This window comes from Hetaerina americana, unplaced genomic scaffold (assembly GCF_022747635.1).
Source record: "Hetaerina americana unplaced genomic scaffold, ioHetAmer1.1.p SCAF_5, whole genome shotgun sequence".
NCBI classification, from domain to species: Eukaryota; Metazoa; Arthropoda; class Insecta; order Odonata; family Calopterygidae; genus Hetaerina; species Hetaerina americana.
The window spans coordinates 87,176,082-87,193,178 of NW_027287095.1; the positions used below are offsets into that span (position 1 = coordinate 87,176,082).

At 40.2% G+C, this 17,097-nt stretch overlaps 1 protein-coding gene across 1 annotated transcript in view; it reads right to left on the reverse strand.

The window, feature by feature from the left end:
• The window catches only part of LOC139693767 (uncharacterized), a 425,657-nt gene that overhangs the window by 171,906 nt on the left and 236,654 nt on the right, over window positions 1–17,097 (reverse strand). The gene's annotated exons all lie outside the window — the stretch shown is intronic.

Sequence of the window (17,097 nt, forward strand, 5' to 3'; positions counted from 1 at the left end):
CCTGGGCCTAACCTATCCTCATCCATGCGCGTCATATTTGTCTTTCTCTGCTGCGCTAATGCCTTTACCAAAAGTCCTTCCATATTCCTTCCACCTCTCTTAGATATTGCCTCGTTCAAATAATATTTCCCCGACCTATCTTTGATTTATTGCAACGATTTTTACCCTTTACTTCCTGAGAGAGTTTTAGCCTTTTAGTCTTTTTTAGCACAGCAATTTCATCCTTCCTTTGCAAACCCTGTATTTCCTTTCACTGCACTATCCGTCACGCTCATTCTGCTTCATTTGTTACCTGTCTCAATATTTAATTAACCATTTATTATTTTTAATTACTTATATATATATATATATATATATATATATATATATATATATATATATATATATATATATATACGCTATATAATATGTCTATATATGTCGATGATGTAGACGAACTCACGAGAGCAATATACCATTATGACGGCACAATCGAACGAAAAACTAAAATAGATTACCAGTAAAAGGGCACTGATATTGTAGTAGTTCTGGTTTGCCTGTGAAAGAGTCACGGGCAAAACAGTACTCTCTCAAATGTATTTTAGAAGAATAAGGGATCATCGAAAGGCCCTTAAACATTCCCTATTCTCTTTATACGATTGATGCTAGAATATCGTCCACAATAAACCCACACATTCCTCAAAAATACCCTTTCGCAATCCACTATTCTATTTCTTTATCCTTAGATACCTTTACCCCACAAGCACCATCTCTCCTTTTCGATAAGTAATTAGGAGATACTATTTCGATATTTTTCCATATTTTCTTAACTTTATTCTTAATATTTACATTCCTTCATCTTCTATTCTATGCTTTGCTATATCTTCTACTATAAATTAGTAATATTGCTGAATATGGACATATTTTCTAAACATATGATTTATAAATATGGTTTTGCTACCTTATGTACCAGTGGAAAATTTGACAGCACTCTTGAGAAACCTCCGAACGTTTGATAGCAGCAGTGAACGGGAAACCGCCCATAACACAACGGGAGTGCCTTCTTAGCATTGAAAAGGTGGGAACATCGGCTCAACGTGATTTTCCTTTCGACCTAACTTTTTTAAAAGACATTTTTATAGGCTTCACAAAGGAGGAAAATATGTTGCAACTATCCCGTGTCCGCGCGCCAACCATTACAAAAAGGTTTGCTGCCTCTCACGCATGTCGGTGTAAACATATATATTTATATGTATGTGTGTTTATGTATACATATAAATAACCTTAAATACAGTAATCAACCCGAAGGTCGATTTCGTAGGTGTTGGTAGAGTTCACCCAGGACAAAGCCCGACGGCGTGTGAAATTGGGTGGAGCTGCAGTGCCCAGATACTTGCCCGGGAGTTGAACCCAGGACCCTCTGGTCAGTAGTCCAACGCTCCACCCAGGACTACCGCGAACCATATATATATATATATATATATATATATATATATATATATACATATATATATATATATATATATATATATATATATGTATATATATATATATGTTTATATCCCCTCCCCGGACTACAACCTTGACGTGGTGGAAGGGCTTGTGCGTTCCGATGACCCCTAGAGCTGTGCTGGCGGGAGTAATAATTATTGCTCCTGGTAGGGTCACCCATGCCAGATAGGTCGAAGGTTAGGAGCCAGACGAAAGGTAGTCCACGCAGCGTCTGTTCCTCAGTGAGGCGGCTGCAATGGCGTCTGACCCCAGTGGGGCGGCCAGTAAGTGATGGTGTCACGTTAAAAACACTATTGAGGAAGGCAACGGGAAACCACCTCAATTATCATTCCCTAGAAAAATATGATGGACAATAGAGATAATTTGAGTCCTGGCAACCACGGGGCTCGGCCCAATCGGCCGTGTGTCGTGCCCGGCAGCGGGGGAGGCAAGGCTTCCGCGGTCGTCATCCCACGAAACCCTTGCAAGGGAAAACCAGCAGCAGCAGGACAGAAGACGCAGGAGAAGAAGACAAAATTAGTTAGAATAGGAACGTGGAATGTTAGGACAATGATGAGGACAGGGAAATTGGAGAATGTTAAGCGAGAGATGGAAAGGGGAAATATAGATATTTTAGGTCTATGCGAGGTGAGATGGAAAGATAGCGGGGATTACTGGAGTGATAAGTATAGAATAATATACAGCGGTGGGGACGAGAGCCAACGAGGGGTTGCCATAGTATTAAATGAAGAGGTAGGAAGAAGCGTAGTCAACATAGAGCAGGTAACGGATAGAATACTACTAGTGGAGATAAAAGCAGAACCGACGAACTTAGTTATTATTCAGGTATACATGCCACCGAGCAACCATAAGGAAGAAGAGGTCGATAAGATATACGATCAGTTAGAGGACATGATCGCGTGTGTTCCAGCAGGGAAACATTTGATAGTGATGGGGGACATGAATGCGACGGTAGGCGAAGGAAGAGATGGTGATGAGGTGGGCGACTACGGTTTAGGCACGAGGAATGACCGCGGGGAGAAAGCAGTTGAGTTCTGCAGGAGACAGGGGTTAGTCATCACCAACACTTGGTTTAGACACCACAAAAGACGCAGGTATACATGGAAAATGCCAGGTGACACAGGAAGATATCAGCTAGATTATATCCTGGTTAGACACAGGTTTAGGAATAGTGTGATAAATTCCCACAGCTTTCCGGGAGCGGATGCGGACTCAGACCACAATTTAGTTGTTATGAAATGTAGCGTACGTTTCAAAAAGATAAGGCAGGGGCGGCGAGTTAGAAAATGGAATGTAGAAGCATTAAATGGGTTGAAAAGGAAGGAATACAAACAGGCGGTAGAGAAAATAATGGAGGATGGTAAAGGGCTTATTACTATCGAAGAAAAATGAGATATGATCAAGAAAGGGTTGTCTAAAGCCGCAAAAGACACTATTGGAACCGTTAACGCTAAAAGGACTAGGAAACCATGGATCACGGATGAGATGATTACAAAGATGGATGAGCGGCGAAAATGGAAGAATATAAATACAGAATTAGGCAAAATGAAGTACAAAGAATTGAACAATAAATTGAGGCGGGCAACAAATAAGGCAAAAGACGCATGGTGGAAGACGCAGTGCGAGGATATGGAAAGTCTCCAGAGGAAGGGCGAAATCGGTGCGCTGTACAGCAAAGTTAAATCGTTATCGGGAAGTAAGAAAGGAAGAGCTATGCTAATAGTTAGAGATAAGGCGGGTAAGGTAATAGTTGACGCAGGAAAGATCCAAGAGAGATGGAAGGAGTATATAGAAGAACTGTATAGTAAAGAACTCAGACCAACACAGTTAGACATTGAAAAAGAAAATGACGTACAGGAAGACAGCTTAGGTCCAGGCATACTAGACAATGAGATAAAAAGGGCATTAAGGGAGATGAAACTAAATAAGGCCGTGGGGGTAGATAACATTCCCGTGGAACTTTTAAAATGCTTAGGAAAATGTGGGAGGAAGAGGCTATATGGGCTGATCCGTAGCATTTATGAGGAGGGAATCTGACCGGAAGACTTTGTGAGAGCAGTTTTAGTTCCGATTCCGAAAAAGGTAAAGGCCACGTCATGTGAGGACTATAGGACAATTAGTTTGATATCCCACGCAGCTAAAGTTGTTCTCAGGATCATAAACAAACGGATAGAGAGTAGGGCAAATGATTACTTAGGGGATGATCAGTTTGGGTTTAGGAAGGGGAGAGGTACGCGTGATGCCATTGCAGTAATGAGGTTATTAATCGAGAGGAATATAGAACACAACCAGGAGGTATTTGCCTGTTTCGTAGATTTCGAAAAAGCGTTTGATAGAGTGAATTGGGAAAAACTAATGAGTATTCTGCAGAAAATAGGAATAGATTGGAGGGAAAGGAGGCTAATCCGCAACCTGTACATGTCTCAGACTGCTCAGGTGCGGGTGGGAAACGGGGAGTCAGGATGGGCAGTGTTAGGAAGGGGTGTAAGGCAGGGTTGCCCATTATCACCGTTGCTGTTCAACCTGTATGCAGAGGAAATGATCAAAGAGGCATGGGAAGAACTAGAGGTAGGAATGAAAGTGGGCGGGGAATTCGTAAAATCAGTTAGGTTTGCTGATGACCAAGCTTTAGTTTGTCAGTCAGCCAAGGGGCTGCAAGCATTGCTGAGTGAATTGGAAATTCAGTGCGACAGGTATGGGATGAGAATCAACATTAATAAAACAAAGGTTATGCGATTTTCTAGAAAGAAAAAGGGCAAGCTTAACATTAAAATAGGAGGGCAAAAACTAGAGCAGGTAGAACAGTTTACGTATCTCGGTAGTGTTTTGGACCAACACGGTCAAAGTAGTAGGGACGTAAGGAGAAGAATTGCGCTAGGCAAAGAGGCTTTCACGAGGAGGAGGGAGTTGATGACGGGGACTTTGAGTAAGGATGTTAAGAAAAGACTCGTAAAAACTTTGATATGGAGCGTAGCTATGTACGGCGCGGAAACGTGGTCATTGAAGCAGGAGGATAGACGTAGATTGGAGGCTTTTGAAATGTGGGTGTGGAGAAGAATGGAGAAGGTGAAATGGACAGAGAAGAAAACAAATGAGGAAGTACTTGGTATGGTGGGCGAAGAGAGGGGTTTGTTGGGAGCAATCCTATGGAGGCAGGAAAAGTGGATGAAGGGGGTGTTGACCGGCAGTGGGATGTTGAAGACTGTGATAGAGGGTAGAATGTTGGGCAAAAGAGGAAAGGGAAGGAACAGGATAGGGATGTTGGACGGGATGAAGGGAGGAAGAAAGTACTCAGAGATGAAGAGGGACCTGGTGTAGAGTAGAATTTAGGGTTGTGTTTTGTTAGTAGTCACAAAATATTTGTTTGGTAGTTGTGTCCATCGAAAAACCTACCTTAACCGGTAGATAACCTTAACCTTAAAAAAAAAAAAATATGTTTATATATGTGTATATATACACACATATAAATATATGTATGTAATTATATATATGCATATACGAGTATATGGGGAAAATTTATATTATATAAAATTTAAATTAAAATTTATATTTATGACTCGTATACTTATATATGAATTATTTTCGTCCACTACTACAGAAATTGGATATCGTATCGTTCAGGGAAAACCAACATTTTAACTCTATCCTTTCGAAATTTCATTTTTCTAATTTTATTTGATAAGATCCTTCCTTCCGCAGACCGATGGAGCGAATAGTACGTTTCCTTCATCGTTCGTAAAACGGTCCCCTTACAGTTTATGCAAGAGGTTTAATCCGTAATTTAACCTTCGCTCCTCGAGTGATGTTCGCCCTATTTCCTCTTATAACTTTGATACGCTACTAAGTTTATCATAACGTTTTTCAAATCTAGCTCTATTGCGCTGCACGCGATCCGATTCGGCAATCAATCACACCCCGTGAGGATCTCAGCATATTCTACCAGTATATTCTTAATGAAGTCTAACCAGCGAAAGACAACATTTCTCTTTGACCCTACCATAACATTTACCTATTACTCTTCTAATAATTCATAATTTTTGTTTTAGCTTGTCCACATATTCCCCATATGTGTTTCACCCATGAGAGGTCGTGGGTGAGTGTAACGCCTAGGTATTTCATCGAGTCTACACATTCGATTTCAGTGTTCCCGGTGCAGTAGGCGTTCGGGTGGGAATTGCTCTTTTTTTAAAAAATTTAGCCCTACAAACTTCTTCAAACCTTTTCTAATTCTTATTCCTATCTGTCGCACGGACCCTGATTTGAATTAACTTCAACTGGTAGTGACTCTTGCTTATGGCACTTGGTTATTCCGAATAAATTTTCCCCATACACAAAACAGCATAAAGTTCTATGCATTGCATGCACGATTGAGATATACCTCCCGCGAGGGCAATAGTGCCAGGACTGCCAACCGCTCACTCCACCAATCACCGGAGCCTTCGTAACTTCATCAAGTTGCGTCTTAATCGCTGCATTGCATTGCATTAATCAGCTGTGTCCAGGGCCGCCCTCTTGTCAACTTGGGTCTCGCAACCTGTCGCTACACGCGACTCTCCCCTCCATCCTCTCCGGGTCCTCAGCCAATTGTGCCGACACTTTGAGACATGATTGCTAGCTCCATCCACACAAAGGCTTCCGATTCGGGACTGAAACTCATCAGGGGTCGCCCCCCCCCCTGCCGTCGCTCCCTTATACACCTCGTTGAAGGGTCGCACCTGCTCCTGTCAGTGCACTCACTACCCAACGCAAACAGATTGTTTATGAAGATTTTTCCACTTTCCAGGATCGCACTCCCACGGTGAGCTATCAATCCGAGTATTGGTTTGCAGCAAACTCTCAATCTCGCTCCTGTTCTCCTCAACCAATCTAATGATTTTCTCATGATATCTCGAAATGACGAGATGCATCTCTCGTTTCTCCTTACTCTAAGCCTTCCCCTCTAATTCTCCCCACCCCACTCGTTTACGTTTCCTTGAGGGGGACGTGGTGGTCGAGCCGGTATATTGCTGTTCTACTCACCTGAGGGCCTAGGTTCGATTTCCGGTTAAACCTCTGATGACATCCTCAGCTTCACCCAAGCTATGTGATTTTATCGGGTATATCAGATCTTCTTGAGAAAGGACAGGAGGCGAAGAGTTTTAAGTACTGACCCCCCTAATGCTCCGCTAATGTGTGCATTTCACATATCGTATAGGGCTTAGCACTGGGTGGTCTACATATACAATCATCTATCTATGTGGATTTCTTGTTGCTAATTGTGCTGATCTTTACGCTTCCTTCGTTTATGACCTTCAGCTTATTATCGAGGCAATAAATTGTGTCCAAATAAATTTCCACCTCGCGAAGCACATTACACACGGTGATATGAAACTTATTTTCGTCCAAGACTTATTGAATGTAAGCATGCATAGGCTCAAAGCGATTCAAATCCCAAAATTTAATCGTACATTTCGATTTCTAGATGTCCACACAGTCGAAGGACATTGTCTGATAATATTACTGCTATCGGGCACCCTAATCAATGGAGACAAATTGTAAACAATAAAATACGTAATAAAAGATGATATTTTTATGCTTATTTAATTTAAAATATCCCCATCTCGCTAAAAGCGATTCTTCAAATCCATGAGGATAAGAAAAATTCACGATAATACTCTAAATAAGGTTTTAAGAATTTCGTATAATATGAACCTCATTAGTCCCATAACCTAGTTAGAACCTCATCCATTAGTTTCGATTCATAATAATTGACTTCACTCAACGATGAACTCTGCATTTTGGGCTGAGATATCGCCCTCAACTGTTTCTCGTATCACCAACAAAGCCGGCCTCGTTGCTGATGAAGTTTGACTTTAGCAAATGCTTAGATAATCATGGAAGAATATATATAAAACTTTCAGGGACATTGATAAACTTCAAAATTGTAAATCATCAACTCCAACACTGATTATTGTTAATTATTACTTGAGAGTAATTCTTTACATGTTGCTTACTGTTAATTAGCATGAGAATTAAGGATAAGGAATATAGTCCACCTCCGCTCATGACGAGTGACGCGTCATGAGAGGTCTTTTTGGCCCCGATTGGAGCCAGAGAAGTTTCCCTCTCCACTGCTCTTTCACCCTATCACTCCCCCCGCCGCGCCCACTGGGTCCTGCCCGCATGATTCACCTTCCTTCCCACCCACCCTCTCTCCCTCTGCTCCTCCGGGTTCTCCACCCACCCAAGCCACTCTAGTTTCTGCCTTCATTATGGATTTCTAGCACTATTCCAATACATATTTTTTCCAAAAATTCCCTTTTCTAAATTATCTTCATGTGCTATCATTATTATAGGTAATATTCCGGTTAAGATAGGTTTTTGGATGGACACAACTACCAAATAAATATTTTATGACCCCTAAGAAAACATAATCCAGCAACCTACTCTAAATCAAGTCCTTTTTTATCTCTGAATACTTCCTTCCTCCCTTCATCCCGCCCAGCATCCCTATCATATTCCTAACATTTCCTCGTTTGCCTAACATTCTCCCCTCAATTACAGTCTTCAGCATCCCACAGCCAATCAATACGCCCTTCATCCATTTTCCCTGCCTCCATAGGATTTCTTCCAACAATCCTCTATCTCCTCTCCCAACATTCCATTAGTAGTTCCTCATTTGTTTTCCCTTCCGCCCATTTCACCTTCTCCATCCTTCTCCACTCCCACATTTCAAGAGCCTCCAGTCTACGTCTATCCGCCTTCAGTGGCCATGTTTCCCCACCATACATAACTCTACGCTCCATATTCGAGTTTTGACGATCCTTTTCGTAACATCCCTACTCAAGATGATTCTGAGAACCACTTTAGCAGCTTGGGAACATCATGAACTACTAACATTTACACACTTTCCCTAAAAGTAAACGCATAGTTTGAAAGCCCCTTTCAGATACTCCGAGGGACTATTATAATCCTTTTATACACAAATCACGACTTTTGCTTAGCAATAGACAAGTTTACAAACTGGAAGCGCCTTCCACATAGTATAGAGGAAAGCCTTCAGTGGATATTTTGTATCATTCAAAACGATTTCACCCAAGGTCGTTCGATTAAAAAAAAAATAGGGACTTTATATTAGACACATTTGTTTGAGAAAAAATGTTTTTTTTAATTCTGGAAACTAAATAAAAACAAAACCCTTAGACCACGGGTTGACGCAAGTACTTCCTCGGTGGGATCCACGTGCCATTGGGAAGGTTCAAAACTCATTCACGATCATGTTGCGTCCATATGCTACGATCGAATACATCGCGACTATCGATGCAGCAGATATTCGACTTAATTCCGGCAAACTTTCGAGAAAGTTCTGTTAATGAGGTCACAGCAAAAAAATTATTTATTTCTGTGACTACAACTCGTATTGAGTCTTTCACGGCATAAATTAAAATCAATTGCAGAAAATAATCGAATATTGCATCACAATAGGCATTGCTTTCAAAGAAATATTGATAATTTTTCTTGACAAATGGTTGACTTAAATTTCCTCACGTATTTGCAACAAAATAAATGACAAAACCATTTTATTATCAATTATTACACTTTTTCCAAAGGATGCGCATTCAGGAAAAAGAACAAAAATTAAATTCAAATTTATATTACGAGCAGTATTTCACCGGGTTTTGGTGCGTTTTTTTGCTGGGACCTGGCAATAGCCATTGAAAAAACTAAAGGTCTAACTTACATGACGTAAAATATCCTTAAACGACAAAATCTTCATTGTACAATCAATTATTTCAAACAATTGGTAATCGAGAGAGTTAACTGGGCAATTTCACTGAGCTTTTTGCAGAAGATAGCAATATGATAGAAAGGTTAGACGAGTTATGCGTAAACTATACAGGTCTCAGACTACGTACGTGAGGATAGCGTATTTATGTGACTCCCTGAAACTTTTTGGCGTATTGAATTTAAGAGGAATGAAATGTAAGCTCATTGATTTAATTTAGTCAACACCCACCCTCCCCCGATTATCAGCAAAGTTCTACTCGAAAAACAAATGAAGCTCTTTCCCGAAGCGATGGCGTCGCCCCGATTTCAAGGGACGGAGTTCACTACCCGGATTAGCGCATAAATGGAAAAGATTCAACTCTCTAATTTTATATAAGACGTGAATCGAATGTTAAAAAAACGCACCCATTGCCAAAATTGGCTTGATTGAAATCGTAATCCAATCGTAACGTCGGACTAAAAACCAAATCGATAAGCATATAACATGAGATCTGACAAATGAACAGCGAGACTGCTCGCGTCGCTATGGAGCTATTTTTCTCGGTTTGTTATTGCAAGCACTGAATTTGAACTTGGAGTGAATTCTTACGCAATGACAAATTTTAACATAATATATTCACAACTGCCAATGATGGATACGAAAATTGAACTTTGTGTTAATATCATAGTAGTAGTCCTAGTGAGATTTCAAGATTCAGCATCAGACACAAGCAAATGTCGACCGAGCTTAAGGTGATGTTTTCATTTTGTCCAGTTCGGGTGCTCTTTTTTGGAAATCTCCATCTTGCTCAAGAACAAAGAAGGTACGCCATCAACTTATTGGACTCATTTTTGCCAATTAACTAAGTTATACAACGTCTTATTATTACTGCGCCAGACTTAGTAGTTTGATTTAATCTCATATTAACATAAAAATTCGCATATACGTAATTGTTTCTTCTGTCCGTCCGAATTTGCCTATCGAAACGAATAGATTCCATCGAATTTTTAACGATGCGTGATCAAATAGAAAGAATCAACTAAAAAATATTTGAAACAATATTTCATTTTTTCCGCTCGTCGAGTTCTGAATTCCTTAAAGTCTCTATGAATCCATACAACGCAATGCAATCTCTATGCAAAGGATGCCGTTGAAATAGCATCGAACAAATCAATCACATCAAAAATTTCGATTTATTTATGCATTCACACAAAAGAAAAAAGTTTGGCAAATAGAGAAAACTAGGTTAGGGGTGGGCGGGAAATATTATATGCACGCAGTACACATGTATGACAGTATCCTAATACTTTTATTTGAAATTTATATTTGCCGAAATAACCAAAACTACAGGTGAATTAAATCACATTTGAATTTTTAGCGTGGAAATATCGAATTGTAACTACTTTGATTGTGGGGACGGGGGAGTCGAGAGAGAGACAAACGCCATTGGGATAATTTAATAATTACAAATGAACTGAATTTACAGATAAATTATTCATCAGATTCATGTTATGCGTTTCTATCAGCATTCTTAGATTGCAATAATTGATAATTACTCCACGTTTCCTTCATAGATAATGACGTAGAAAAAATACATGGCATATATTGGGGATACAGGTATGTGGACAAGCCAACAAAAAAATAGGATTTATGAAAATAATACTGGGTAAATGTGTTGAAAAAGTCACAGAGAAATGTTATATTTCACCAGTTAGCCGTCATTTAGAATATGTTGCGAGTATATGGGATCCTCACGAAGTTGAATTGATTGCCGAATTGGATCACGTGCAGCGTAGAGGAGCTAGATTTGTAAAATGCTATTATGATAAACTTAGTAGCGTATCCAAAATATTAGAGCAGCTAGATTGGGAATCACTCATTAGAGCGAAGGTTAAATTACAGATTAAATCTCTTGCATTAATTGGAAGGATATTTCTTTGGCAAAGACGTTGAAAATGTATCATTACCCCCTTGGTACTACGGTAGGAGATATCCTGTCAATAAAATTAGAGATATTGCGATGTTTACAATTAAGTGTAGAGGGAATAGATTTAAGACGTCATTTTTTCTTGAAGGATAAGGGATCAGAAGAACGATTTCCGACCGCTCTAAAAGAAAAATTTACATACATTTTTTCATTTTGGGCTGCCTAGAAGTCTTAAGCCTCTTCCTAACCTAGCTTCATTTTAGTATTCTTCTTGTCACTAACGGTTCCTACCGTATGCGTGGAGAAGTACGTGATAGATCGTATAGCTCACTTAGGTATGGAAACTAATGAGTATATTGAAGAAAATAGGAATAGATTGGAGTGAAAGGAGGCTAATCCGCAACCTTTACATGTTTCAGGCTGCTCAGGTGCAAGTGGGGAACGGGGAGACCAGACGGGCAGTGTTAGGAAGAGGTTCAACCTGTATGTAGAGGAAATGATTAAAGAGGCATGGGAAGAACTGGAAGTAGGAATGAAAGTGGGCTGGGAATTCGTAAAATCAGTTAGGTTTGCTGATGACCAAGCTTTAGTTTGTCATTCAGCCAAGGGGTTGCAAGCATTGCTGAGTGAATTGGAAATTAAGGGCGACAGATGTGGGATGAGAATCAATATTAATAAAACAAAGGTTGTGCGATTTTTTAGGAAGAAAAAGGCTAAGCTAAACATTAAAAAAGGAGGGCGAAAACTAGAGCAGGTAGAACAGTTTACATATCTCGGAAGTGTTTTGGGCCAACACGGTCAAAGTAGTAGGGACCTAAGGAGAAGAATCACAGATGTGTAGCACTCATAATGAAAGTAAGATATCATGTTACTGTGTTACTCCTTCCATCAATGCTCACAGTTTTTACCCTGGAGACATTGTATTTCAACACTCCTGCCAGAGAGAAATACGGATTTTTTAATAATATATTGGAACTTATGTTATTTTCACCATAATGTCCCTGAATATGAACCTTCTTTATGACATAAAAACAATGGCACTATGGCGGCCGAAAACTCTTCCGTACAATGTTCCATAATTTTGCCCACTTGAAAAACCTGCTTATCCGTGGCCGAGGCTTCGTGTGTTTATTGTCGCGTTACGAAGCGCGGCCATTTTTTCAACTGCCACCAACCCAAGAACTAACATTTTATATATACCTCCAAAACATCATCGCCACACACCTTATTCAGCTTGAGCGGTGAATATCAATCGGTGTTCATCCACAGAAGAGGAGAAAACGAATCTTTACAAGCTAATCAATTGCAATTTTTACCTGAATGCATTGCATTACCTCAAAATTTCCTCCAAAGAGGTTTATCTTTTGGAAATACTGCAACATGTATTAGATAATGGCAGCAGAGTGACTGGATGGAGACAAGAATTCAGGTGTTTTAACCATGATTATCAGAGTATTAATGTAGATCACTTGGGTTGATAAAAATTTATCAAACGCCGTAAAATATAATGCTAAAAATATAAGTTTTTTATCATTTATCTCGGTCATACTTGAGGGAAAAAATAGGAATATGTGAAGGGAGACAAAAGCTCTCCAAAACCCTAATGTACACCAAAGACAAATTAGTCCTTTTATAAAATAATATATCCTCGCTTAAATTTCAGCGTTCCAATCATATGTTTATAGTATCCGATAGCTGAAAATATACTAAACGTTTTATTTGAAACAGAAAATGATCAAATACCATCAAAATTAAAACCATGCAAATAAAATCCAAACCGAAAACAAACCAAAAAAATATGGCCAAATCAATACCATGTGAAATAAAATGCTTCAATGTTCCCATACTGTCGCGATCAAAAGATAAAACTATTTGGGTCGCTCGAGTAAAGGTACATCTTTGATCAAAACTTCACCTCTCACTGTTTTTTGTACAATTAAAAAAATCGGCATATGATCATGAATTTGGATGAATACACGTAGACTGTGGCAATCCATTGCGTTTTAAAACAATTTGATCGCATTACCCGACGGGAATAAATTCTGACAAATAAACCATGGCGAAGGATCTAGGAATAGATTACGATCATCATTCACACTATTCCGATATCTTTATTGCTCAATTATTAATCAAATGTAAGGAATTAGTTTCAGATAGTGTCATCATTACCTTCATCTTAGGAAAAATATAATATGCCTTTCGAGTTTTGCGCTAAGAAAAGGGTTCCTACTTTACGATAGTTCCATCGTAGATAAAGGAACTTCACCATTGTTCCCCGAAGTCATTAGGTAAGAAATTATTGAGTTGGATGGAGCTGAGTCCAATTCTCGCCTTGAATGAACAGATCATCGCCGAGGATCACGAGAGAGTGAGACGGTCAGAGGGGTGATGAATTCACGAGTCTTCCTCGAGGTAGTTTTGCCGGTGCCCTCGAATTTTCTGCCAATTTGACTCTCAGATTTCGTTCCTTCACAAAAATCAGCTTGATTGAAGTAGTATATACAGAGAGGGAGAAATTGATTAGGCTCAGAGAAAAACCACTAGGTTTGCTAATAATTGCCACACGTAGGGAGTTAAGGGTCAGGGATCAGCCGGAGGGTTTTAGTCAGGAGCCCCTCGATTCACGAAGAGAGTCGCACCGCGCACGGTCGGTGGTGGGGAGTCTGACCTTCAAAAAGCGCCAAGCGCCAATCGTTTGAAAGCGTTCGTCCAGATCTGTCGAGTTAATCGGTGCAAGCGCAAAAGGCAGCGAACGTTTGAACAGCAGTACACCATCAAATTTTATGTTGAACTGAAGAAATTGGGTACTAAGACCCTGGTTATGATTCTTCAAGTATTCGAGGATTAAAGCCTGTCACAAACTGCAGTTTTTAAGTGGCACAAGCTCTTAAAAGATGGTCGAGAGAGTGTTGAGGACGAGCCCCGCAATGGACGGCCGTCGATGTCAAGAACCGACAAAAGCACGCAACGTGTGATAAGTGAAGTGCTGAATTCAGACCGTCGGTGAAGTGTGCGCATGATTGCAGATCGTATTGGCATTGCTAATAAGATGACAGTGCACACCATTATCAATTAGGGAATGCGAACGATCTGCGCTAAAATCGTGCTGAAGGCACCCAGCCAGCCACACCTGCTCCAAGGTAACCGACTACTTCATGAAAAATGCCCCCGTGACGATTCCACAACCCCTTGAAGTCCCAACTTGGCACCAGCAAACTATTTCCTATTCCCAAAAGTGAAATCCTCCCTCAAAGGGCACCACCATGGGACCCTGAGTGCCGTCAAGGAAGCATGCACACACACCCTTAAGGACTTTCAGGAATCCGCCTACCAGGGAGCCTTCGAGTGATGGAAAATTCGCAGAGAAAAGTGGACGCTCAAGAGATGTACTTTGAAGAATTTTGAGGAATTTTTAAAATTATGAAATAAATTCATTTTTCCGAAACTTTTCCCGATACTTTTTACACAAATCTTGTTGACACGTATGGGCCCGAAGGTTTTGTATGATTAAACTTCAATTCAAGTGCATATATTTACCTATATTTCAACACGTACCCCTTTTATGTACACTACCCCACAGACCGTCGCAAGGAGGTGTGGCATGGGCTGTTATGTCACCAGCCATTCTGCCGCTACTCCCCTACTTCCACATTTACATGACACCTCGGAATCGCTAAAAAGTTCAATGCATTGGCTTGATGAGTGTTATGAAGATGTATTAATCCGGGATAGTAAAATAGAAATGCTAGCAGTCTGCGGCTTGGAATTAACGACCGAGGGGGATGAAGGGGGAAGGTGGGAGGCGGCGTTTCGGAGAGCGACCCTATCTCCTACGCATGCGAGGGGTGGGTGGTCTGGGCTAAGAGAGCCGGTCCGCCCCCTTTTTCCAAGAGAGCCGACCCTGCCCCAATCTAATCCGAATTGCACGACGGTGCGGGGGCGTAATGGTACGGCGCCCGGGGGTCACCCGCCCCCCTCTCCCGCCCCACGCTCGCGCACCGTCACGGCCCAGCGACCTTCGCAACCCCACGCCGCGCCAGGGTGACGCCGTAACCCCACCATTCCCCTCTAAAAAACAATGCGTCTTATCTCCCGAATAAATCTTCGGATCTCGGATGAATCACTGACCCCACACAACGCAGACCTGATATGTGCGAGGAGATAAAAGCGTTGTCTCCGACTTGAGAGTTGAGAGCCGAAAAACATTTCACGATTTCATGTTTAGAAGGTCCTTGTCCTCGAATGGGTTAACTTGCAGATGCTACCCTGCCTTAATCAAATCACATCTAAATATAGCAACTCTAAGTAGAGCTCATCTAAATATAATGGCTTTCAATTAAGCAACTCTATTTATAATACCTCTAAATAGGGCATCTCTAAATATACCACCAATTAATGGAGCATCTCTATATCCATCATCCATCGAAAGTTTCAACACACCGATTTTCCTGTAATTTATCATCCATAAAAACATATATTTTCGAGGGGTACCTTATTAGGGGATTATCATGGAGGATACTTCGGAAAAATAAAAGCATGTGCATGTATGTATGTATATATTTTTAACAGTAAACACAGTCAATCAACCCGAAGGTCGGTTTGGTAGGTGATGGTAGAGTTCACCCAGTACTAAGCCCTATACGGCGTGTGAAAATTCACACATCAGGGTAGAAGGGCCAGTTCCTTTCCCGGTATGGTTTCCCAGGAAGATCTGGTGCTAGAAAACTCACGTAGCTTGGGTGGAGCTGCAGGAGTACCTTGCCCGGGAATCGAACCCGGGACCCTCCGGTCAGCAGTCCAATGCTCTACCCACTGGACTACCGCGACCCACATATATATATATATATATATATTTGGGAGGTGTATTATATATATATATATAGTATATATGTGTGTGTGTGTGTGTGTATTCAAATCTTATATTGGACACATCGTATCCAATATAAGATTTGAAGGTAAGTAAGAAGCATTAAGCGCATGAATTGTTTATTCATAAAGGTCTTGAATTCATGGAAAACATTTTGATTAAGTTATATTGACATGTAAATCTTTAAATTAACTATAGATATAATACGCTCCATTCAATTTTTAAATTCCTAAAATATTTTATACTCATAATGCGGTTTTTCGCCCGTAATATATCCTCAAATAACATTTAATATCAATGAAAAACAATAAAAATTAGCATCTCTCTCAGTCACCATTTCAGAAAACAACAAAGAACACGTCTGATATTCAGGAATCATTATAGGAGCAAATTCGAAGTCAGTGATGTTTCAAGGGAGAACCAGATTAAACGCTGCTCGGCCATGTAGATCATTTATTGTTGCATGCATGTGCTCGTGTATATTGGTTGCTTGTATATGGATTTGTATGTATGTTAGTAGAAATAAGTTTTGGAGGAAAACATTCGTCTGTGTGGGTGGGTATTGCTACTTTTTTGTTGAAGTTGTATGTAAATGCATTCTATTTTACATGTAGTGTCCTAGTACCCGCCGCCTAACGTATTTGCGGGATATTGTGTGGTTGTAGATGTAGATTTACAAAAATCTCACCATACCCATTTTTTTGGCGCAAGGCTTGGTTAAAAATAACTGCGAAAAGAAAGTAGAGGAGGAAAAAAATTGAAAACAGGGTATAGACCCTCAAAATATTATATATATGGCAGAGAATAGACGTGCTTATATGGAATTCGAAAAGCAGATAACTTAATCAAATCCGTCTCAAAACACAGAGATAGTTTGCTTTATTGCAAAACTAAGAAAAATTCAGAATAAATTTCAGATTTATCAATTGAAATTTAATACACATGACTGAAGCACATTAAGGGTTTGCAAAGCAAAAAAAAACATCTATGGATACGTCGACAAAACCCGTGGAAAACCTCGCACCCAAACATCTCGGCATAATTGATGTTCATTTGAGAATGTAA